The sequence below is a fragment of the Indicator indicator genome, chromosome 17 (assembly GCF_027791375.1).
Source record: "Indicator indicator isolate 239-I01 chromosome 17, UM_Iind_1.1, whole genome shotgun sequence".
Lineage (NCBI taxonomy): Eukaryota > Metazoa > Chordata > Aves > Piciformes > Indicatoridae > Indicator > Indicator indicator.
The window spans coordinates 18316739-18337010 of NC_072026.1; positions in this window are offsets into that span (position 1 = coordinate 18316739).

Consider the following 20272-nt stretch of genomic DNA (forward strand, 5'->3'; position numbering starts at 1 on the left):
TCAGTCCTTGAGAATTGAGAGCTGACTGTGAGCTGAAAATCCTAGAAGATGGGATTTTGGGGAGGGGGTGATAGAGTTGAATTTTTTTGTGTACATGAGTCTTTGCAGCCTCTTTGTCACTAACTGTGTTCTCCCAGAGAAACCAGCCTAAAAAGCTCAGATATTTTTCCTGCTCTGCAGGGAGATTGATCAGAAAAAGGGATGGTAGCATGAACCTGAGAAGCAGAAATTCTATGTCAAGGTGACTGGGGGCTAGATCTTTCTGTTTAGGTGTCTTCCAGAACATGAATAACCTCTCTGGAGAGACCAAGAGCATTTCTGTTTCCTCCTTATAGTCTGAAGTTGTTTGTGTATTTATAAGTGGTACAGAGCTTGGTTAAAAATGAGACATTTTATGCCTGTTATGCTTTAAAATATTCCTAGATTTAGTTGCTTTATGCATCTGAAAAGTTTGCATTTCCTCACTTTATATAAGCTCATTATTACCATGTCAGGAAAAGTATAATTCTTTTCCTCTGTCAGTAAAGGTATAATTCTTTTGCTCTTCCTGGTCTCTAGACACCAGTTGTCTGTCGTGCTCTTTCAGTCTGTTATCAGGGCAAATAGCCTCCCTCCCTTGAACAGTGTCTGCTTGGTTATTGATTATCTGTTCACTCCTGCCTGTCACAAACTTGACTTTTTCACAGGTGAGCTGAGATGATCTTGGCAGGTCTCAGACACTCAGTGTGCTTCTCTGCTGTGGAGGGGGATACCACTGAAAGCAAAAATCCTGTGTGCTCACTGGGTTTTACCTCCATAATTGAATTAATCTTGCAGTATTTCTTTTTCACCATAGACTTACTGGTACAAGCTTTGGTTCTATCTCATTTGTCAAGAGATAGGTTTCACTGATAGAAAGTAATGAAATAACTAACCATCCCTTCTTGAAATGATATGGTTTGAAATATGAGTGATTGTTGGAATACTATAAACAAGGAAGAACCAAAAAGGGGATGTTCACTTAGTATAGCTGCTCAGGATTTGGGATGAAGCAGGTGAGAGATATCCATTCTGTATATTGTGGTAATAGCTGAAATAGGTTTGCCACGGTTGATAAAGGAAAATATGGATAAAATGTGGTAGATGTCATATCTAAGAACCTTTTTATTAAGATGAAAAGTTTTCCAAATCACTAATTAAACAATGTTTAAACCCAGAGAAACATCACATAATTTGTTGAAAATCTGAGGGTTTTTTCCCCACTTAAAAGAGGTAAAGGAGAATGACAAAGAAGCTATAGGCAAATTGGCCTGGTATTGACTCTATGTAAAATAACAAAACACTTGATTCAGGAGCTCATCAGCAAGGTTTGGCAGCTTAAGATTTAATTAATACTACCACAGTTGTTCGAAAGCACAGAGCTTGTCAGACAGACAGTAAATCTCTCTCTTTTTTTCTTTTTTTTTTTTTTTTTTTTCCTGGATTATGGACAAGTTGATAAAGGGAAATTAACCGATATTGTGTGCTTCAACTTCAGAACTTAATACTGCATGACATTTTGATTTAAAAGCTTGTATCTGTTTGGGTGTCTTTGAAAAACTGAGTCATTGTAGCTCTCAAAGCATAGCTGTGAAGAGAGAGAGATCAGTGAGCAGTACTCTTTTTGTAGGGCCAGAACAGGATGGAGGTGTGGTCTAACACTCATCAGCAGTGATTTTAGCTGTCAGTGTATTTTTTTTGCAAATCTTGGACACTTTGTAAATATTGATGGCGCACTAAGAAACAGGGAGACAAGTGGCTTTCATTGAGCATTCTCTGTTTGTTAGCTGATCACAACTACAAAGGGCTGTCTGATAAAACCAATACAAGGTAACTTGTGTGGGTACAGTAAGTGTAGGCTCCATTAACCTGAAGTATTTGAACATACACAGGTGAGATTCAGGGGGCTGCTGTAAAAAAGGTCCTAAAGCTGAGCTATCAGCTCAGTGCTGTGGCTGAAAAGATGATTTAGGTGGTTAAATTTAAGTGGGAAAGTGATCTTGCTTCTGGGTACAGCTGTACCAAGATTGTCTCTAGAATTTTTGTGCCTTGTTGTGGAGTCAGAGCTTCAAGGAATACAGAAATACTGAGCAGAGATTTTCTTCATGTGTTACAAATGTTCCTCATATTGGAAGGAAAGTTTACATTCAGTTAAACTAAGAATAGGCTCAGAAATCACATGGCTGTTTTGTGGAAGTAGATAAGGAGATGAAGATGGGATATAAAGACAATGGACCAGTGCCTGGACATTGCAGGCATATTCCTCAGCAGGCTCTCTTTTTGTATCATAGTCATGTGGTTAGTGCAGATTGAGTACCAGACTTGGATCTGAATACATTTGCTCCCCCTATTTTATTATTATTGGACCCTTGGAAGGGGGGGTTGCCTTTTTCTGCATCATCTTTTGGGACCCTGTCTACTTCCTAGGCTCAAGCCTCAGTCTCTCCTTTACCTGTTGTGCACATTTTAGTAAATTTAGAACTGAAATATTCAACGTTACTGAAGATGATGGGCTGAACAAATTTTAACGACTTGAAATGCAAACAAAGCACATGCTACATGGTTCTGTGAGGGCTTAGGTTCTGTAAAACGCAGAAGGATCACTCTGCTAATGCACTACAGGGATGTGAATAATTGTGTGAGACGTAGAATCATAGAATAAACCAGGTTGGAAGAGACCTCCAAGATCATCCAGTCCAACCCATAACCCAGCCCTATCCAATCAATTAGACCATGGCACTACCATCATCTGGTAGCACTAAAAGTGAATGCACTTTGTGCAGTTCAAGCCAAATCATCTGGATCCATCCCTGTTGTAAAGTCATTAATCTCTCTGCCCTTGTGTTTTGGATTCTATGTTATATGAAAGGTCAGACCAAACATTTTCAAAGTCCCTTCTGGCTGAATTAATCCGTGAATTTGGCATGCCTTTGAATGATGTAGAAGTAACAAACAATCTAACAGACCTTGAATTGATGTCTTATTTACATAGCAAGGAATTCAGTATAAAAGAGAATAGGTTTGAACAACATGAAAAAAAAAATCCCTTCTTTAATACATAAGCCATATGGCTGAGTGCCATTTCGAACTCCTTCAGATAGCTCTGAAATAGCTAGTTTCAAGAAATACCTACAAGGATGTGAGCTCAGATCCTTCAAGCAATGTAGCTGTGACAGCACAGCCTCCATCTGAGCCAGTCAACTTTTAGATGCAGAGTGCACTTAGGGGACTGGCTACCTCTGTTTCGAATTAAGTTGTGGGATGCAAAAATGAGAAACTTTGATGTCAAGAACTATCATCTTTCATTTGAGGATATCAAAGCATCTAGATTATATTAATAGAGTCTTCTTGATCTAATGAGGGGAATAGAGGGGCAATGGATAATAATATTTCAATATCAGAAAAAAACCTGAGGCATAGCAGGTTCATCAGCCATTGAATGTTTTAATAGTTGAAAACATACTTAGCTGATTTTTCTGCTATTGCAGCAGAAGCATGAACAAAGGATGGATTTAATGTGTGTATGCAGTAGCCAGACCTTAATGCTCTTAGTGCTTTGTGCCAAAAATGCACTTTCAAAAAAATCTTTGTAGGAATATAAACAATAGGCTACTCCAATGGGTAAGTACTGTGCATTTCCAAATTAGTGCTCATACCAAAGATTGCACATATTTGGCTGACAGACTACAACAGTTGCAGTGGATAAGCAAGTGATTATTTATTTTAGGGTTCATTTTTTGGAGGGAGGATGGGGACGCAACACAGAAATAAACTAAATGTGGTGGTTATGTACATTGACTGAACTGACTGATATGTGATAACAGCGCTATTAATGTGCCTCAACACAAGTTTAATACTACAATAAAATGATTATTCAGACAAACCCCTGCATTTAAACAACGTTAAGGACAATGAATAAAACCCACAAAAGCAACAGATTCTGGAGAGAAAGCAAGAAGGCTGTAATTAGCTACATGTAGGCAATGCAATAGGTAGCATTTTTCCTGGTTAGACTATTTCCACAAAAAATTTGAGCAGTATTAAAGCATCCAAATGAACTAGGAGATACTTTCAACTATACATTTCACTTTAGTCACAACTACAGTTTAAATCTGAACTGGGAGCACCATAGATTTTTTTTTTTTTTTTTTTTTTAAGTGCAATGAATAACTTCTCGGTATTTTCTTCTGTGCTTTTTATTTCTCTTTTTGCTGTGCCTACAGATGAGAAGATTAAATCCCCCTTACTGAAGGGATTTAATCATGGATGTATTTAATTAATTCCTATTAACTGCCCCATGCGTGAAGGTTTTCTCAGCCAGGGTAATGCCATTTCAAAATGGAGCATGCCGAAGCTTCCGTCTCTGGAAGAATTAAGCCGAATTATGAACAGCTGACCATGCAAACACAGATCAAAAAAATTCTTGATGCATGGTTCAGATATTTGTCTCTTAGGTTAGATCATGCAATTTTTTTTTTTTTTATTCTTTTGTGTGTGTGTGTGTGTTTGTAAAACTGAGAAAGGGACCAGCAAATGCCAGTTGTTAGGATCTGTCAGATCTTGTGTCAACACCTGTTTTCTCAGGAGAGAAAACTCAGCCACTGTAATTAGAAGCTTGATAATTAAATATTTGCAAAACAGTCCACTCCTACTGTTTAACTGAGAAAAGAATTCAGAACTCCAGGAGCGTGCCAGCACCCTGCTCGTTAGATGGTGATGCCTCCCTGTGATTTGTCTTGTGTGTTTCTGTGCTCCTTTAAAGTAGCAATGGGATCAGCTAACTTTCATCATAATACGTTCTCATTTCTCACAGCAAGCAGAATATATAATCTATCATTGCGGATCAGACAGGTGGAATGTAAAATGTGTCCCTCTCCAGCAGTTTGTTGAGGATTATAACCTAACATTGCTACAAGAAAATATGGTTAGTTCTTGAGGTCAGGCAGCAGGAACTTACATTACGTTGTTGCTGCTATTTGTGTGGTTCCTTACAACATTCACTCATCTGGGGCTCTTTGTAATCTGTTGAAGTTCACTAAACTTAATACAGTATGAACTTGTACCTGAAATTGTTATAGACCCATGTAATACTCGTCCTTTGTGTCTCCTGAGTTGGTCTCCCATAAGCAGTTGTGTTATTTGTGTAGTTATACAAATCGAAACACAAGCTGCTCTTGGTAGCTACATCCTGATTCCTCTGGGCACCATCCTGGAACTTGGGGGCAGATAAGCAGTGCAAGTCCAAGAGACAAAATGCTGTTTGCAAGTGTGTGCAAGAGGGCTCCAGAAATGCACTGGAAGTGTTCCAGCTGCAAGTGGGTGCTCAGCCCACTTGATTAGACTCAAGAGGCATGTAGTCCAACTGTCAAGTGCACACCACTCTGTTCTGCTCTACCGATCCACCACTATTGCACAGCACTGGTTGCCAACGTAGCTACAGCTGCACAGAAGGATACCTTGTATAGTGAGAACACCATGATATTTAACCACTTAGGAAGTCTTCGTTTTTCAAAGCCTCTGCCTTGGTTTGTGTCTTATTTGGTTTCATTTCCCTTACTTCCTCTTCTAGAGGAGTGAACTCATGTCTTCTTTCAATACTCTATAGAAAAGTAGGCAGATGCTGCTTCCCTCCATGGGCAAATGTCCTACATACCTAGTGCAGAAAACTCTGTAAATGACTAGCGCTGGCTTTTCAGAAGCAGTCCATGTTTGTGCAGTTCTATTTCTGCTCCTGTAAACTGAGCACAATGGCAATCTTCTTTGGGAGAAATAGTCTTATTCTGGAATATGCCCCTTCCCTCCCCCCACCCCCCCGAATCTTTGACCTTCATTTGAATTGTAAAATTCTGTGTTCTAAGTCTGCGTGACTTGCTTTCAGGTTTATCAAGATGTAGTAATAAGAACAATTATTTGTTGATTGTAAAAATTAACATAAAAGTTATTGTTAAATGATTAATAAGTACTAAAGATTTTTATTTTTTTATCCTCAACAAGACACATACTAAACCTGTCTGTGCTTCTGAGTTTGCCCTTGTGCCAGTGGCAGTGTTTTAGAGGCAGTAGGATTTTCTGATTTCAACAGTTAGGGCAACACTGTGCCACTACAAGTAATGTTCTGTAATGCTTTTTATACAGGATTGTTATCTTATTTTTCAGGGTTGGAGTCTTCCTTCCAGATATGCCTGTGTAGTTCTTACCTAAGTGAGCATCAGCATCTAAATTCCTTTGGAGTTTTGCACCAATGCCTCCATTTACCATTTCAGTAAAGCTTTTTCAGAATGTGTACATGAGAGCAAGATTTGGTTTCAAGAGTGTTCTATTCAGAATAAATAGTAGGTGGCTTTGATGAGTGCAGCCAGCTTAGCTGCAGTTTTATTATGTTTCACTTTTTTATTTCTGAAAGGAAATCAGACTATTTGAATTAAAATGCTCCCAACAGCTCATGTATAAACTCAAGGATGGAATCTGCAACGGTCAGCTCTGCATCAGTTGTTTGAAAACTATAGTCAACAGTGCAGATGTGCCTGTGGGAGGCGAGGGTGAAGCTACCACAACAATGGGATGCTGCCTATGCCTTGGAGCCTTGAAGTGCAACCTACTCTGGAATGTATATACCTTATTTTCTTTTAATGAAAATTGGATTAAGCTAGGAATTGTTTCCTCAACTTGTACTGAAAAACACAGCAAACAAACAAAAAACTAAAAAGCCCCCCACAATCCAAAAAGCTGTTAAGATTTGTAAGGGTGCAAGGGAGATTTTTTTTTTTTTTTGTCCTTTTGATATTAGAAGAGACAATTGTCCTCAAGATGCAGTTTCATATTCTCAAGTTTCAGATTCTCTTAGAACAGGGAAAGGCAGAGGATGGGTAAATGATTATTGTCCCCATAGAAAATAAACCAAGAAAATAACACGCACGAGGGCATTATTGCACTTTGTTACAGCCTGAATTGATAGGAAGAGCAATGGTGGTTTCTGTGATGATGAGCAAAGGGACAGAGGCTTGTGTTTACCTATTAGCCAAAGACTAAGCAAACAAGATGAGCCAGCTGCAAACCTCCATGCTCTCATGATCTTGTGGCTTGACTTCACTGTTGCCAGTTTGACTTAATTCATGTACATCCTCTGAGCTAATGTTTATTGGGTATCTGAGTTACAGATTTCACTAAACAGAAACATTCTCCACTTAGGGATTTTATGGTTTACTAGTAGAGCTTTGAGAAAGTTCCAGGATCTTTGCTTTGCTTTTTTTCCTTGAGGCCAGAATAAAGCCCAGACACTTGCATCTCCATTTAATGTAGAATGCCTCGCAGCTTTAAGGAAGGCTGTAATTCCTGAGCTCCATGCTGTGGGATACATGATTAAGTCACTAAGCCATTATGCTAGCTGAATGCAAGTGTCTGCAAGTTAATGGCAAACTGAACTTCATCCAGTTCACATGCTTCTAATTATGACCGGCTGGTGTTTGTAGATCTTTTGCCAATAAAGGCATCCAAAAACTACAAATGTAACTGGATCAGAGAGCATTTGGCTTTATCTAGCTGTCAATTAAGAGGAGAATGATGCATTCCAGATATCTTTTTGTGTCTGTGTGTACATCTATGTGTTCCCTTTTTTTTTTCCTTTTTTTTTTCTTTCCTTTCCTTCCCCAAGCTCTGTCAGCATTGTAGGAATAGCATGATCTGTTTCAGAACAATTTTGGAGGAAATGTTCCCTAGACACCTACTTTTTTGGCTAAGTGAGCATGCTTGTAGTGTTTTACCTTAGATACTCTCTTCAATTGCCAATTAATCTAGTTACCTCTCCCCTGAAGTAAACTTGATAATACATTGATTTTTAGCAGAATTACTTATGGAGAAAAAAAATGTACAGCTTGTCTAAATGAAGTGGTTTACCAATATAGCTGTGCTGGTGCAGCTTTAGTGCTGCAGTCCTGTGTATAATTTCCCAAGTGGATGCTTTTAATCAGGAATAAATGTGACCTAACTAGAAAAGGTAACTAAAATAAGTGTTATGGTTATAACATTGAAGGTCCACTTCAGTGTTCTCTCCCAGCTGTAGCTTTTCTGGCTAAAGAAACTAGCACCTTCAGCTACCTGTTGCCACTGTGTGGGTAAAGGCACCTTCCTCCTCTGATTTATCTTCTCTACTGTTTGCTTTTAAATGATATTAAAATAAGTTTGGTTAGCGTAAACATCTTAAATTGCAGTTTAATTTAAACATGCAAACTGAAGGCAAAATAATGACTGTTGGAGGGACGGGGCTGAGTGTTTAGGGGTGGCTGCCATCTCAGACATCACAGGGACAGGCAGGAGCAGGCTTCACCAGGACGGTGTAGTACATTTACAGCTGTGCCTATTCAAACAGCAAGGAGTAATATCCTGAAATGTTAATCAAAGCTGATGGAATGAAGTGGGCTGAAAGGAAATATTTTTCCCCTTGTGCAGCATCAAGTCCTTCATGTTTAAGAGATCTCATGAGAACTATGTGCTGGAACTTTCAAAACAATTTCTAAGACCATCCCACTGAAAACAAAATGTCAAAATGAAATTCCACTTTGTCAGTGTTAGTCTGTAACTTAGAGCTGAATGTATAGTCTGAAATGTGTGAGGCAGATTTTGGCCCAATCAGCTGATGGATATAAGAGTGAGTGTTCACTTGCCAGAATAGTGAGTGTACAGTTGTTTTCTCTATGGATATATTCAGCACCATTTGTCATGAATTAATGATCAATTGTTAATTCAATATTCACTTTTCCAGCTGCACTGATTAGATAGAGAAATCTAAAATAATAAGTCACATGGCATTGTTTCTGTTGCCAATCAGATGAGTCTAACTTGAATAATATTTGAACACTCAATTCAAATGAGCTCATGGAAATGGAATTTAAAATATTTCCTGTGGATCTTCACATGTACGAGCTTAGTAATTTGTTTTCTCAGATAGTCATGACTGTGTTAATATGGAAGAATAATTGAATGTGCAATGCAAGCTAATAATTTTGATCAATATTTTCCATTGTTCACCTTTTACCAAGAAATGTTCACATTAAATACTTTATTTAAAATCTCCCTCTAAATCAGAGGCAGGTAATCAAGGCTCTGCTGTGATTTTTGCAGCTTTCTCACAGGAGCAAACTAAACCAAGATCATATTCCACACTGTGGGAGTGCTTTGAGATCAGGCTGAAAGATAGTCTTTGTCCCAAAGAATGGTCAATATCATGGATTTTACTTGAAAGTGGAATTGGCATGTACTGAAAGCATACACAGTCAATTCCAGTTCTGAACGACTTTAAATTGGAAAAGCTGAGATTTAAGATAAGCTGCTGTACCATTTTTGTTGTCATTACTCGAAGTTTGTTGTGAACTAAAGACACTGAAATTTGAGGTCTAAAACCAGTAGTTCAAGTGATGTTGAATGGCAGTAATGCTGTTGTGTTCTGTGCTGGGTGTGACTCCCAAGTCAGCCAAGAACATTTGGATGGGATGGGTGCAGCAAAGAGTCATCGCCTCAAAGAAATGCTGAATGAGACATTCCTGGACTCCACAGACGTCGTTACTCATCAACATTCAGCTCTTTTTCCGCCTGCCCACAGTATGATTTAGCAGTTCGAGGTAACAAGTTGCAAGGCAAACACACAGGTAACAGTTTTTGCTACCTACCTTTATATACTCTTCAAAATAACTGCTTCAGAACCAGAATCAGCAGTGGTGCAAACATAGATGACAGAAAGAAATGGATGTATAATTGATGTCTACCTGCCAGCTGTAAAAGGCTTGTAAAACACATGTATCTTACTTTGATTTGGTATTTTGTAAGCAGAGTTGTAAATGATGTGTAGCTAAGATGAGATAGGAGGATCTTGTAACCTCTTGCAACCTGATTCGCAGCACCTAACACCTGCCTCTGCTGTCACATTTGTAGCTGTGTAATTTGCCAAGAGGATTGTTTAGGTGCAAGAAGTCCTCCACAGGCCCAGCCAGCTGTGTCTGAGACATAAAACAGAAGAGGGTTAAACTGGGATATACTGTGTGCTTTGGCTGTTGCCTGAAAAAAGTAATATCAGTGTGGCTGGTATTTAAGGATACAAGGAAAGCAGAATCTTGAAAAAGAAGTGATATTTTCCATGAGACCAGGTAAAGTAGTTGGAAAAAGCAGCCAAGCTTCCAAAACTAAAGTGTATGGATTTTTGTTTATCCTGTAGGGTCCTGAACAGAAACAGACATTCCAGGAATGGACAGTGGTGATCTGTGCAGCCTCTCACCTATTTTGAATTTGATGTTAGTGAAACATAAGATCTGCCTCTGTTTATGTCCTGTTTGCCTTTAAACAGGTTCAAGCAGAGCCAGCATAAACCTAATGTTTAGCAGCAGCTTTTCACTTAACTAGGGGATTGAACAACAGTGAATCAAGCCCTGTGTACAAAACTGTTGTTAGCTCACCTTCTTTGTGACTTTGAGGTACAATGTCTTGGTGTGAAACCCCAGCATGATCTTTCATGCAAGTTACACCTACTTGTAGCATGTTTGATTTGGCTCTCATGAGGTACTAATAACTATAATTGTTAAGTAAGTTTTAGTCAGCTTTGAGTAAATGCTTAAGCTTTGCTTGCTGGGGAAAAAAAAAAGAAAACAAAAACAAAACAAACAAAAAAAAAAAAAAAAGGAAAAAAAACCCCAACCAACCAAACAAAAAAATCACTACTACTAGAATAAAGCAAGTTATTTTCTGTTACAAACCAGTGAGTCCTGTCAGCATTCTGGAACCTTTGCTGGGATTATAGGATTGGATCTCTCTATGTATGTTGCTCTGTATTTATTTACTGTGTTTTGACCTGTCTTCTTGATCTCACATACTAGCACTGATGTACAGCACACAAAGAAATGTCACTTTCTGTGACTGTTAACTGTTCTGTGGGGGGCTGAATGTGTAATTTATCTGGCACATACCCTGGTAGGTTTACACAGAGCAGTTTGAAGCGAAGAGTGGAAGTCACTTCAGTTAGTTGGAGCAGCATTATTCTGAGTTGGATTTTCAAAACAACTACTTGTCTGTTGTTGTTTTGTTATGGGGGCTTCCCCCTCCCCTCTACTGTGCTTGCAGTTTTCTGACAATTTGCAGACATGTGGCTCTGAAAAGAACTGTTCACGCAGTTCCAGCTCATGTTGTCATTTAGTGGCTGGATTCGGTAAATTACACAATCACCTCTCACAGTGTACCAGTAAATGAGTATTATTTCAGAGAATAGTTACTCTTTACTAGCTGTTTCATACAGCCTCACAAGAGAACTAACCTCTTGCTGTGGGTTTAACGCCACCTGAAAACTCAGCCCTACCCAGCATCTCACTCACTCCACTGGGAGGGGGGACACAATCAGAAGAGTGTGAAAACTTATGGGTTGAGTTGAAGACAGTTTAATAGTTAAAGCAAAGGCCATACACACAAAAAGCAAAACAAGGAATTCATTCCTCACTTCCCACCAGGAGGCAGGTGTTCAGCCGTCCCCAGCCAAGGTCCAGCATACATAATGCTTGGGAAGACAAACTTCACTCCACTGTCCACCCATTTCCTTCATCTCCCAGCTTCATATGCTGAACATGTTTTTATGTGGTCTGAAATAGCTTCTTGGTCAGTTAGAGCCAGCTGTCCTGTCTGCATTGTCAGCTTCCAACTTCTTTTGTGCCCCCAGCCTCACTGGTAGGGTGGGATGAGGAGCAAAAAGGTCTTAACTCTGTGTAAGCACTGCTCAGCAACAACTAAAACATCAGTGTGTTATCAGAATGTTAACTCCATCATAGCTGAAACCAGGACATGCCTGCGACATCAGAAACAGTGGTTTCATGATATTCTGATCTAAAATGTTGGGAAAGGTAATGCAATTACAGACCCTAAAGCTTCCTAGAAGGTATTTTAGACAACGACATGTAGTTATTTGGCACCTTTTGAAGCAATTAGGGTTAAATTTCCATCACCCCAAAAAAATCAAAATACAACCCTGCAAAAAAAGCCAAAACCTAAAACCCCAAGCTCAGTGGAAATGGCATAAGAATCTGAAACACAAAGAGAAAATATCTCTAAGGAAGAATACTTTCCAAAGGTCTTTCACGTTTACATTTCTTTTTTCATTACTGTGAATAGAGCCATGTGAATGTGGTAACAGCAGGGCTTGTTTGAATCTTGTCTAGGGGAGTTCTGCATATGCAAGGCACAAAGAATTTACCTTTTAAAGGAGCCTTGTTTCTTCAAGGTAGCAAATTCCTCATACTTTTATTCAAGCCATCCCTCTCAAAAATCCTTAGGATCCTGAGTAGAGAATTGCATATATAGTACCTTTCAGAACTCAAATTCAATCTTGGTTTATACCTGGCATACTTAGACTGTAGAGAATTAAATTGGATATTTTGGTCAGTAACTGCCACATGTTCTGTACTATTATGATAATTAAATGATATTTGGACTATAACAAGCAAATGAGTTTCAGCTATTTAAGAAATTGCTGGCATTCAACTGGGAATTTTGTCCTCCTCGCCCCCTCCCTGCCCCTAGCTGATACAGGATAATTGACCATGAGTAAATTCCTAGTTTATTACAGTATAAGATTTAACCTTATACATTAAGCCACTTTTAATGAAAATGTTTTCAGTTTACACAATTTGAACTGGAAATAAATGCAGTACTGTTTTGTCTCAGTTGAGGATGGGATTATTTTCAGATAAGACATTTTTAAACATCATTTCTGTGCTTCTGGTCATTCCTGTAGAAAGTTTCTCCAGACATCTTTAGCAGCAATATTGCATTTGTGCCAGAGAGACCTAGACAGGCTAGAAGAATGGACAGACAAGAATCTTGTGAAATCCATTAAGGATGGATGCTAAGGTCTGCACCTGGGAAGGAAGAACCCCTTGCAGTAACACAAGTAGGGAACTAGCTGGCTGGGGAGCAAGTCCACTGAAAAGCAGCTGTCTCCAACCTGAACATCAGGCAGCAGCATAGCTTGGCAGCTAGAGACCAGCAGAAACCTGGGCTGGGGGAACAGTAGCACAGCCAGTACATTAAGGAAAGTGACTATCCACCTCTTACACAGGTGTTGGTAGACCATGTCTAGATTACTGTGCCCAGTTTTGTTCCCTGCCCCTACAGACACCTAGTACAAGACATTGATTACCCCAAGTGAACTCAGCAGAGAGCTGGAAAAGGGGTAGAGCACATGCCCTGCAAAGAGAGACTGAAAGCAGTGGATTTGTTTAGCCTGGAGACAGGAAGACTCTAGAGAAGACCTAACAGCTGCCTTCCAATGCCTGTGAGTGTCTTCACAGCAGTGTTGTGGTAAGATGAGAGACAATTGTCATAGCAGCTCTGACTGGATAGAAGGAAATAAGGGGTTTAAGTTTTTTAAACATTTTTTTAATGTTGGCACAGTTATGCATAGAATAGGCTGTGCAGAGAAGTTTTGTAGTCTCCATTCTGAGAAGATTTCAAAACATGAGCAAGTTAAATGCTCCAGATTACTATCTGAACTGATCTCATAGCCAGCCCTCCTTTGAACAGGATTTTGGATTAACCACCTCCTGAGATCCCTTCCAGCCTGGATATTTCTGTGATAATATAAAATGTAGCTGTCACTTAAAAAAAAAATATATATCTTTAAATATTCCTAGGGGAAAAAAAGATACAAAAGCAAATACATTTAGTAATAAATTTAGTGGCTGTAATTCTTGCATCAGAAATGTGTCACCTTGCAACATGTCAAGGACACAACAACTGAAGTCCATTTAGGCTCTTAAAATAAAAGTAGGTTGCATGGCAATGACCAATCATAGAATCAGTCAGGGCTGGAAGGGACCACAAGAATCATCAAGTGCCAGCCTCCCTGCCATAAGCCTCGTCCTGGCCTTAAACACCTCCAGGGATGGGGCTTCTACCACCTCCCCAGACAACCCATTCCAGGCTCTCACCACTCTCATGGTGAAGAATTTCTTCCTCACATCCAGCCTGAATCTCCCCACTTCCAGCTTTATTCCATTCCTCCTAGTCCTAGCACTACCTGATATCCTAAAAAGTCCCTCCCCAGCTTTCTTGTAGGCTCCCTTCAGATACTGGAAGGCCACAAGAAGGTCACCTTGGAGCCTTCTCTTCTCCAGACTGAACAGCCCCAACTCTTTCAGTCTGTCCTCACAGGAGAGGTGCTCCAACCCTCTGATCATCCTCATGGCCCTTCTCTGCACACCTTCCAGCATGTCCAGATCCCTCTTGTGATAGGGGCTCCAGAACTGGATGCAGTACTCCAGGTAGTGTCTCAGCAGAGTGGAGTAGAGGGGGAGAATCACCTCCCTTGACCTGCTGGCCACACTTCTGATGCAGCCTAGGATCTGGTTGGCTTTCTGGGCTGCAAGTGCACACTGACAGCTCATGTTGAGCTTCTCCTCCACCAGCACCCCCAAGTCCCTCTCCTCAGGGCTGCTTTCCAGCCAGTCACTGCCCAGCCTGGATTTGTGCTTGGGATTGCCTCGACCCATCTGCAGGACCTTGCCCTTGGTCTTGTTGAACCTCCTGAGGTTGTCTTGTGCCCACCTCTCCAGCCTGTCAAGCTCCCTCTGTATGGATCCCTTCCCTCCAGCTGTCTGCTGCACCACACAGCTTGGTGTCATCAGCAAACCTGCTGAAGGTGCACTCAATGCCTTTGTCCATGTCATCGACAAAGATGTTGAACAAGACTGGTCCCAGGACTGAGCCCTGAGGGACTCTGCTTGTCATTGGCCTCCACTGGGACATGGAGCCATTGACAGCCACTCTTTGGGTGTGGCCATCAAGCCAGTTCTTTATCCATCTCGTGGTCCACCCATCAAACCCATGTGTCACCAGTTTGGAGACCAGGATGTGGTGTGGGACAGTGTCGAAGGCTTTGCTCAAGTCCAGGTCAATGACATCAGTTGCTTGCCCCTCATCTATTAATGTTGTGACCTTGTCATAGAAGGCCACCAGGTCTGTCAGGCAGGATTTGCCCTTGGTGAAGCCATACTGGCTGTACCAAATCACCTCTTCACTATTCTTCTGTCTCAGCAGTGCCTCCAGGAGAATCTGCTCCATGATCTTACCAGGCACAGAGGTGAGACTGACTGGCTTGTAGTTCCCTGGTTCTTTCTTCTTAGCCTTTTTGAAAATATTTCCCCTTTTCCAGTCAGTGGGGACTTCCCCAGACTGCCAGGACTTTTGGAATATAATAGAGAGGGGTTTAGCAACCTCCTCTGCCAGTTCTCTCAGTACCTGAGGGTGTATCCCCTTGGGTCCCATGGACTTGAACACTTTCAGGTCTTCAGGTGATCACCAACCTGATCTTCACTTATGATGGGCAGTTCTTCCTTCTGGTTCTTGCCATTAGCTTCCATGACTATTCCAGGAGTGTGGCTGGAGGCCCTTGCAGTGAAGACTGAGGTAAAGAAGTCATTGAGAACCTCAGCCTTTTCCAGGTCACTTGTGACCATTTCACTGTTTCCTTTCTGAGGAGGCCCACACTTTCCCTAGTCTTCTTTTTACCATTAATATACCTGTAGAAATTCTTAGTGTTCCCTTTAACCTCCCTGGCTAGATTCAATTCAAACTGTGCATTGACTTTCCTAACCAGGTCTCTTGCTGCTTGGGTGACTTCCTTATATACCCCCCATTCTAGATGTCCTCCTCTCCTTGTAGAGTTTCCTTTTAAGTGATAGCATGTCCAGGAGCTCCTTGCTCATCCAGGCAGGCCTCCTAGTGTTCTTCCCTGCTTTTCTCTTTGTTGGTATACATGGCTCCTGGACACAGAGGAGGCAATCCTTGAATACTGACCAGCTGTCCTGGGCCCCTCTTCCCTCTAGGGCTTCGTCCCACTATGCTTTGGCCAGAAGATCCCTGAAGCAATCAAAGTCTGCATGCCTAAAGTCCAGGGTCATAAGCTTAGAATACATCCTCCTGGTTGCCCTGAGGATCTTAAATTCAATGGCTTCATGGTCACTGCAGCCAAGGCTGTCCCTAGACCTTCCCTGTTGGTGAGAACAAGGTCCAGCATAGCACCTTTTCTTGTTGGTTCCTCTACCATTTGGAGGAGGAAGTTGTCATCTATGCAATCCAGGAACATCCTGGATTGCTGGTGCCTTGCTGTGTTGTCCCTCCAGCAGATGTCAGAGTGGTTGAAATCATCCAGGAGGACCAGGGCTTGTGACCTGGAAACCACTTCTATTTACCTGTGGAGGGCCTCATCTGCTTGGTTCTGCTGGTCAGGTGGCCTGTAGCAGACCCCTACAGTAACATCTCCTTTCCCTGTCTTGCCTTTAATTTTAATCCATACACTCTCAACCAGCTCTTCATCCTTCTCCAGGTGGAAATCCACACCAATATGTGTTCAGATAAAATGAATTACATATACATATGGTTTTGTTACATTTAATAAATTGATTCTTTAGGGAAAAAAAAAGTTGAAACACTTTTTAAAACATAAAGGCAACCTCGCTGAGCTTTCTGAGACTTCCATTTGCTTTAATACAATATTCTGAGAATCTTTATAGGATTTTCAAAGTGCAGATTTTCTAATACATACATGTAGTCTAAATCCATCAAATATCAGTGTATCTGAGTCAAAGATATAAAAAGCAGTAATGAGCCTTATAGCTTAAAGCAGTTAGTGGAACAGGGTTATAGCAGTTAATGAAGATGCCCTTTACAAAATGACACTGTCCAGAAGCATGGCCAGTGACTAGGGTGAATTGTTTGAGTGATCACACAAAGAGAATTGTTTGAACTGGAGTTGGTTTCTCATATTTACACAGCACTGAGTGAGCTTCTCCCAAACTATACTTACAATATGACTGCAAAAAGGAGGTCAAATTCTTCTTTTTTCTTAGAAGAGCAATAATTTACTGGTGTGAATGCTAACAAAACATTATTATGTATGCAATGGCCTCAAACTGTGACAGGGGAGGTTTAGACTGCACATGAGGAAAAATTTTTTCATGGAAAGGGTCGTCAGGCACTGGAAGGGGCTGCCCAGAGAGGTGGTTGAATTGCCATCCCTGGATGTGTTATAGATCTGGTGCTCGGGGACATGGTGTAGTGACAGACTTTGTCGAGTGGGTGAAATGCCTGGACTTCATGATCTCAGAGGTTGTTTGCAGCCTGGATGATTCTGTGATTCCATGAATGAAGTGCTACCCAAAATCATTACCTTCTGTGTAAGATCCCTTTCCTGTTTTGCCTTGTTTCTGAGGTGTACAGGTCGCAATCTGCACAAACACAAGTATTTGGTTGATAGCACATTCCCAGAAATCATGTCATAATGAGCAGGAAAGTGAACTATATTTTATAAAATGTTGTTCTAATTCTTGAATATACTTGAAAACATTTCCATTAACAGTAAGCTGTTGCACCATGTTATGTTCTTGTTAAAAGTGCATCACAAAGAGAAACTACATTAGTGATATTGGTAACACTTGTTTCCAACAACAACAAAACCACAGGAGAAATTTTCACTTCATATGTTATTTCTGTCCCTAAAATTTTAAGCCTTCCACCATCTTCCTTTTATCTTTTATTACAACTGGAAACCTGTGATAGGTTCACCTTGAGTGTTCTGTTCTGTGTTAACAGCTGATGTTTAACCTTTGTTCTAGATGACTACTCAGTGTCTAATTAGCTTGGTTTTTAAAATCAAGTTGGGGGGGGGAAGCACTATCAAGCATGTTATAAAATCCCTCCTACTCCCTTATCATTCTCTCTCCCCAGCTTCCTCATTTTGGTGTCTGAAATTATTCTGTATTACTCCCTCTTTTGTATTACCCTTTACAGAATCCTTTCTGATCTCCTGGTTACCACAATTTTCTTTGTTACTTTATTATACACACGATTATCTTTTCCTGCAATTACAATATCAGGGCTTCTTCTGTTGCTGGCTTTTTGTAATTGAGTATCACACTTGTCATTTGGAAGCTTCTGTAATTATTAGCCATTCCAGAGTGTTGCATTTGCTCCCTTATTTTGTTGGCTAGGTTTTCAGCAATGCAGAGTTCCTGTTTACTCTCACTTCATTAATTCCAAAGCCTTTTCAATTTTGAAATCTATGATTTGTATTATATTAAAGCTACTAGTGCTTGCTGTACTTACCCCTTACCTTTCACATTCTGTAGTCCTCACAGCTTATAGACCTTCTGGTATTTGTGTGACTTAATGGAGACCTTAAGTTATAGTGGTATTTACACAGCTGCCATTCCTTGGTGACTATCTACTGTGTTCCCATTTCATTTTACTTGTCCTTATGCTCTTAAGATAACTTGGATTTGTGAATTAGATGGGAGAATCTCAGAACTGTGTCTTAGGATGGCTTGTGCCTTAGTCCTCTTCCTTTTTCCTTAAGCAAAAAGGTTCAGACTAGCAAAATTTTCTTTCCCTCTGTCACAGTCTAAAATTAGGTTTTATTTTCTTGGTATGCCACATGTTGCAATATAGTGCTCAACCCACTGCTCGGCTTTGAGCTGTTGCTCTGTTTATGGAGATTTTAGAAGGGAAGCAGCAGATTCAGAAATAAGATAAACAAAAGCTCAGACTTTGCCATAGGCTTACTGATCACTTAAAACGGACAAGGAGAGGTCATCTGTTTCAAGGTTCAAGAACTCCTTTGAGTAGATTTTTGCCTATCATGGAAGCCTTACAAAAGATACTCAGAGTCCTCAGTTGGCCCAGGTCAGTTAACTCACAAATGCACAGTGTTTCATGCTTGAGCTATAGATAGATTTATATGATGCCTTTTCTATTTGTCAGTAGCTTTTATTTCCCTGCTCCATTTTTACTGCATTTCCCCCAATACAGATTTTCAGCCTCTCTAATTATATTATCTCTACTGAAAAAGGAATGCATAAGATCAAAATTTCAAACCCTCAATAATCAAGTGGACTGGGAATTACCAAACAATTGCATTTATTTTCCCTTACCTTTACGCTGTTCTTGGTTCACTCACGTGGATGAGATCATGGTGGCATTCCAGTCTCTGTCCTTGTGTACACAGGGCCCTCTCCTCCAGGTTCTGCTGCAGAATTCAAAGAAGGTTTGTTTCCAGGAGGGCTTCTGATGGGTCATTTCTATTGGCTGTGCATCACTTTGTAGCCCCTTTGATGGATCTAGAGTACAGAACTGCAAAATAATACAGTGTTGTGTCAGAAGTAATGGTATTTCATGTTAATCATTAAAGTAATCCCACTCTTTTGATAGTCTAAATGTGTTCTGTTCTGATAGATCATTGTTAGAACTATTTGAATCCTATTTAAGCAGCTTGATATTGTATCAGTGAAGCACATTTCCAATTGCATTCTCCAGTGATTGCTCTCACTTTTTTTTTTTTGTAGTGTGTGAAATGATGTGTTATGAGATTGTACCTGGGGAGATATTGTTCCTTATAGCCACTATATAGCTTAGAGGAAGTCACATGCAGAGACATATTGGGCTACGTACTTTTAAGATCTGTGCCTACTTAGCATCTTTCTAGGTGTTTTTCTCTGCTTATTACAGCAAACTTCTCTCAGTTTTTCAGCTGTCATAATCAATTTTTTGGTCAGTCTGAGAGTGAGAAGGTTTTTTATTATTATTATTGTAATGCATAAACATTTATAGGTCTCTGTAGTATGTTTCTTATTTAGTTCATAACCAAATGCTTGGCAAAAGCAGTAATGTTAGTAACCTGAACAATGATAAAGAAACCATCAGAAACTTGCAATCTGGCAGTTATCTTACATGAAAGAATTAGTAAATGAGCACAGAAGTGAAAGAGAGAATGCTCATCTATTATCTGCTTTGTGCTGCTGCAAGTCAGCCTAGTTTGTGCAGCTCCCATTTCCAGAAATATTGTTATTCTGTTGCTATCCTGTCTGATTCTTCTTTTTTTTCCCTGTGCATAATTATCTCATACTATCCAGTATTCCATCTCATTGCTCTTTCTTGCATGCAGAACATGTTTCCCACAATCTGTTCACTTCTCCCTGAGTGTCTTTCTTAAAGGAATCAGTTTACATTGACACTGAGTAGACAGTAGAAGAGTCCTGCTGGGTGCCCTCACTATAACCTGATTTCCTTCCTGTATGTTCCATGGGAAATGGTTACCTGCAGTGTTTAAACACACTTTTAGACTGCTGATTCAGAACTAAACAACTTAAAAAGCATATAGAAATGAGATTTGCAGGATCATTTGGAACATTAAGGCTTTTGCTGAAAGCATTTTCAGACAGCAGTAGTTGTAGTT